The 6303-nt window shown below is 35.6% G+C and overlaps 1 non-coding gene across 1 annotated transcript; it reads left to right on the top strand.

The window, feature by feature from the left end:
* The first annotated feature begins 6197 nt into the window (after positions 1-6197).
* LOC130471077 (small nucleolar RNA R71) lies at positions 6198-6303 on the top strand. The gene has a single exon (XR_008931761.1). It is a non-coding gene; the product is annotated as a small nucleolar RNA R71 (small nucleolar RNA).

The following is a 6303-nucleotide window of genomic DNA, read 5'->3' as shown; positions in this document are numbered from 1 at the left end:
CTTACCGCTTCCTTTCCCCTAAGTTTGAATCTTCCCTCATAGATGCGCAACCATATTAGATCATGCCTCACTTAATTTGATGACCCTCGTCAGGACTTGCACAAAATCTTACCCTTCACCATTTAGGGACCAAAATTATACTTAGGAGATCAAATAGGACTTTTATATGGTTGTAACAGGGCTAGGGTTAAGGGTAGGAAATTTATTAAGAAATGTGGTGGTATAAATAGTCAAGCTAAGTGGAGCAAAAATACATGATACATAACCTTAAGGTCACAAGAAACTCCAATTATACAAGTAATACTATACCCCCAACGACTTTGTTTAACCGTATCCTCCACCTTTTTTTTTCTTTCTTTTTTTTTTTTTTTACCTCTTCTGTAACATAATACTTGAAAATCTAACAATAATAATTACTCCACTTAGCAAGACTTAAGGTAAAATATGTTGGAGGTCACATGCTTGTAATGTACGGTTTGCCAAAAAATGATATTGAAGCTCAACAGGGCTAAGAAAGTGGAATTTTTGTGAATATATAAATGACAGAAGGCCTAAATATCTGGAAGCTCTAATTATGAAAAATAAAATGCCTCAATCATTTCTCCTCTACACTTTGGTCATCGATCTTGGGAAGCTAAAATGCAAGTCGCAATTTGGGCGATCAATAAGGAGGAAAGTAAATAAGTGAGTCTTACGAGGTTCGTGGCCCTCCATTTCGGGTCTCATCGCACAAAGGGAAAGCGAAACCATGCAGCACAAACCATGTCAAAGAGGGGTTTATGCAATCTTTAATACCATTCATATTGATCCAATGCAAGCTAGTTTGTGACAAAACCATAAAACCTTTTTTTTCACTTTTAGTCATTTGGTTTGGAAATCAAAAGAACCAACTTTTATTTTCATATGTCACAAGTACAACTGAGTATGCTTAAATATGACAGAGAGACTTTTACTGAAATTTTGACAGCATTTCGTTTTAAAAATGACGATTTCTAACCACTCCCCCCCCCCCCCCCCCCCCCCCCCCCCCCACACTGAAACTTTGCATTGTCCCAAATGGAAAAAAAAATGTAGAAAAGTTAGAAGAGACTTAGCTGGTTATGGGAGGTGCCAGAAGAAAACAAGATCTGCATATTTGGTGTGAAGTTGTATTAGAGATCTGATGAGAACTATGTTGTTCAGCAAACCGTAGCACGCCCCACGATAATGGCATCAGAGATTTCAGAAGTTAGGTGGTTGCATTGTGTGAGAGTTTAAAACAACCTGAACAAATCTGTGGAAAGAATAAACAAAATAGCATCAGGTGCAAGCGGAATCATGTCCCTCTTGTTTCGGTCTGCCTGTACTAGAAAAGCACAAAAAATAACCTGTCCACCTTTTTTTTTTAAAGCTAAAATTAAAAACTAAGTTATTAACTAAAGCTGAGAAAAAGAAAACAAAAACAAAAACAAAAAATTGAAATTATAGGGAAATGAAAATAAATGAAATTGAAAGCTTTATTTCTTCAATCATCCCTGCTTGTTCATACTCATAGAATGCTTTTAATCTGTGACCATTCACCTTGAATACTTTACCAGAATCCACACATTTAATCTCAACTGCACCATGATCAAATATATTAGTAATAACAAAGGGACCAAGCCCTCTAGATCGAAGTTTGCCAAGGAATAATTTCAAACGAGCATTGTATAAAAGAACTTTTTGTCCTACAGAAAAAGTAGTTTTGACTATCCTTTTATCATGAAATGCCTTAGTTTTGTCTTTGTACATCTGAGCATTTTCATAAGCCTCTAATCTGATTTCTTCAAGCTTTTGCAAACTAAGTTTTCTCTGCTGCCCAACCAAATCATAATCCATATTACATTGCTTAACAGCCCAATAAGACTTATGCTCGATTTTCACAGGTAAATGACAACCTTTCCCAAAAATAAGTCGATATGGTGACATCCCTAAAGGCGTTTTGTAAGCTGTCCTATAGGCCCATAATGCGTCATCTAGCCTAAGGCTCCAGTCCTTCCTATTAGGGCTCACCATTTTTTCTAATATTGATTTGATTTCCCGATTAGACACCTCAGTTTGACCGTTTGTTTGAGGGTGATAAGCAGTTGCTACTCTATGTGTCACATGAAATTTCTCAAGAAGAGCACCAAAAGTTTTATTGCAAAAATGAGTTCCTCTATCACTAATTATGTCCTTTGGCATGCCGAACCTATTAAAAATGTAACTCTTAACAAATTTGACAACGGTCTTAGCATCATCATTTATGGTGGCAATAGCCTCCACCCATTTAGACACATAGTCCACAGCAAGAACAATGTAAAGATTACCAAAGGATGAGGGGAAGGGACCCATAAAATCAATGCCCCATACATCAAATATTTCACAAACTATAATTCCATGTTGTGGCATTTCATTTCTCTTAGAGGTATTACCTGTTTTCTGACATGGTTCACAAGACTTAACAAAAATATAAGCATCTTTAAACAACGTATGCCAATAAAAACCACACTGAAGGACTTTATATGCAGTCCTTTGAGGACCAAAATGTCCCCCAGCTTCCAAAGAATGACAAAAATTGAGAATAGAAGTGAACTCAGATTTATCGACACACCTACGCATGAGTTGATCTGCACAACATTTCCAAAGGTATGGGTCCTCCCAAAAATAATACTTTGATTCAGATTTAATCTTTTCCTTTTGAGCTCTAGACAATGTAGGAGGAAATGTTCTAGTGACTAAGTAATTCACCATATCAGCATACCAAGGAGTATCAATACGACATAAAGAAAGTAAATGTTCATCAGGAAAGAACTCGGTCATTAACGGCCAATAATCTCTAGGAACAATCCTACTTAAGTGGTCAGCAACCAGATTCTCTACACCCTTTTTATCCCTAATTTCAAGGTCAAATTCTTGCAACAAAAGAATACATCTAAGCAATCTAGGTTTTGACTCTTTCTTTTTCAACAAATATTTAAGAGCTGCGTGATCAGAATATATAATCACATGAGTGCCAAGAAAATAAGGTCTAAACTTTTCCAAAGCAAAAACAACAGCATACATTTCTTTTTCAGTCACACTGTAATTGCATTGGGCAGGATCAAGTGATTTAGAAGCATAATGGATTATGTAAGACTACTTTCTCTTTCTTTTGACCTAAAACAGCACCTATTGTCTTATCACTAGCATCACACATGATTTCGAAAGGCAGTGACCAATCAGGTGGTCTATCTTTCAGATCATCAAAAGCTTTCTTTCATTTATCATTAAAGTAAAAAACAACATCCTTACCAAGTAAAACACACAAAGAGGATGCAATTTTAGAGATATTTTTAATAAAACGTCTGTAAAAGCCAGCATGCCCTAAAAACGACCTAATTTCACGAACACAAGTAGGATAAGTTAATGCACTAATGACATCAATTTTAGCCTTGTCAACCTCTAAACCTTTAGCACTTACAATATGTCCAAGAACTACACCTTGTTCAACCATAAAATGACACTTTTCGAAATTCAACACAAGGTTAGTTTCAACACATCTTTTCAGAACTCGAGACAGTCTATGAAGGCATCTATCAAATGAATCACCAAATACAGTAAAATAATCCATAAACACTTCCATATCTTTTTCAATTAAATCAGAAAAAATACTCATCATTCATCTTTGAAAAGTTCTAGGGGCATTGCATAATCCAAAAGGCATTCTCCTAAATGCAAATGTACCAAAAGGACAAGTAAAAGTGGTTTTATCTTGATCTTTAGGAGCTATTGGAACTTGAGTGTAACCAGAATAACCATCTAGAAAACAAAAATAAGATTGTCCAGCAAGCTTTTCTAGCATTTGGTCAATGCATACTCTCCAACCATTAGGAACTCTAGTGGTCTTTCCTAGTAGCTTGATTAAGCTTCCTATAGTCTATGCATACTCTCCAACCATTAGGAACTCTAGTGGGGACAAACTCGCCTTTATTATTTTCAACAACTGTTATTCCGCTTTTCTTAGGGACCACATGAATAGGACTTAACCATTGAGAATCAGAAATAGGGTAGATTACATCCGCATTTATCCATTTAATAATTTTCTTTTGAACAACTTCCCTCATCGAAGGGTTTAACCTTCGTTGAGTTTCTCTAGTGGGTTTAGCATTTTGTTCAAGAAATATTCTATGCATGCACAAGGTGGGACTAATGCCTTTTATATCTGCTAAAGTCCATCCTATTGCCTCTTTATAATTTTTAAGCACATTCAACAACTTTGCTTCTTGATATTCATTTAAAGAACTTGAAATAATTACTGGCAAAGTTTCATTAGCACCCAAATAAACATATTTCAAATTAGAGGGTAGGGGTTTTAACTCTAAAATTGGTGCTTCAACAATAGAAGGAATCAATTTAGGCACAGATAAAGGCAAAGAAAAATCAGAATTTTTATTTTCAACATCACCAGCCACATCAGACGCAGCTACAATAGAAAAATCAGGCATTTCATTCTCTTTAGTATCATTAAGAACATCAATTTTAAATAGTTTATCACACCATTTATCAAATACATCCTGAGCCATCCAATCACAAGCATCAAAAGTATATATTGAACTAACATTATTGATATCACTTGGGTATCTCATAGCATCAAAAATATTAAACTTAATAATTTATCCATCAAATTCCATAGTTAAGTTACCCTCATGAACATCAATTTTTGTCTTAGAAGTTTTCGGAAATGGTCTACCTAACAACAAGGGAACACTATCACATCTATCACCCATATCCAGAACATAAAAATCAGCAGGAAAAACCAATTCATTCACTTGGACAAGTACATCTTCTAAGACTCCTATTGGGAATGCTTTAGATCTATCAGCTAACTGAATAACAATATCAGTTTTAGACAAAGAACCCATGTAAAGTATCATAAACAGATTTCAGCATAACATTTATGGAGGCTCCTAAATCTAGCATACACCTCTCAAACTTAGAATCTCCAATTTTGCAAGGAATACAAAACATGCCAGGGTCCTTACACTTAGGGGGAAGCTTCTTTTGAATAATAGCTGAAATATTTTCCCCCATACTTACCTTTTTAGAAGGACGAAACTGTCTTTTGTTAGTACATAGTTCCTTAAGAAACTTTGCATAACGAGGTACTTGTTTAATTGCATCAAGAAGGGGAATATTGACTTCAATTTTCCTAAAAGTTTCTAGAATTTCATTGTCAAGACTCTCTTTCTTAGCTTTAGAAAATCGAGAAGGGAAAGGAGGCAATTCTTTAAAACGAGAAACAACAGAATCAGATTCAGTTTTACTCTTCCCTTCATTTTCTTTTTCATTGTCCTTCACAGTACCCTCACTTTCCACTCTTTCCCCTGATCCAACTTCAGGATTGACTTCTATCTCTTTTTCAACTTCACGACTTTTCATTTTAGGTTTAGTTAACACTTTACCACTCCTAACTGTGATAGCTTTAACATGACCATTGGGATTAGGGATTGTTTGTGATGGAAGTTTACCTGATAGTTGAGTTTCAAGATTACTTAAAGAAGTGCAAATCTGACCTATTTGAGTGTCTATGTGACGAAGGCGCGTGTCAGTTTTCTTTTGATACTCAATACCCTGATTATGGACTTGCCCTATTTGATTAGTTAGTTGCTTAACTAAGTCTTCTAGTGAAGGAACAGATTGGGGTGGGTGATTTGGTTGACCATATTGCCTTGGTTGATTAGATTGTGGAAGTTGTGGTCTATTTCCATACCTTATATTAGGGTGGTCTTTCCAACCTTCATTATAAGTTTTTGAGTAAGGATCATATTTTCTTTGACCAGAATAACCACCTATAGCATTCACATCTTCAGATTGCAAGTCGTGACATTTATCAGTAGGATGAGAATCATTATAGCAAATTCCACAAACTCTAGCTTTAGACTCGTTACTAGCAACAATTTTGGACACGAGAGTAGTTAAGGTAGTAATTTGTTGAGCATTTTCTTGTAATTGATTCTGAATACCACTTAAATCAACTCCATTTTTAACATCATTTCTAGTACCATGTTGTTGGGTGTTTTGAGCCATATTAGAAATTAAAGCCCTAGCTTGGGTTGGTGTTTTGTCCACTAATGCCCCCCCACTCGAAGCATCTATCATACCCCTATCAGTAGGCAATAGGCCTTCATAAAAGTACTGAATTAATAGTTGGTCACTAATATGATGTTGGGGACATGAGGAACACAATCTCTTAAAACGTTCCCAATACTCATACAAGGACTCATTATCATGCTGCCTAATGCCACATATCTCCTTCCTGATGGA

The sequence above is a fragment of the Spinacia oleracea genome, chromosome 3, assembly GCF_020520425.1.
Source record: "Spinacia oleracea cultivar Varoflay chromosome 3, BTI_SOV_V1, whole genome shotgun sequence".
Lineage (NCBI taxonomy): Eukaryota > Viridiplantae > Streptophyta > Magnoliopsida > Caryophyllales > Amaranthaceae > Spinacia > Spinacia oleracea.
This window is presented reverse-complemented; position numbering and strand designations above follow the sequence as displayed.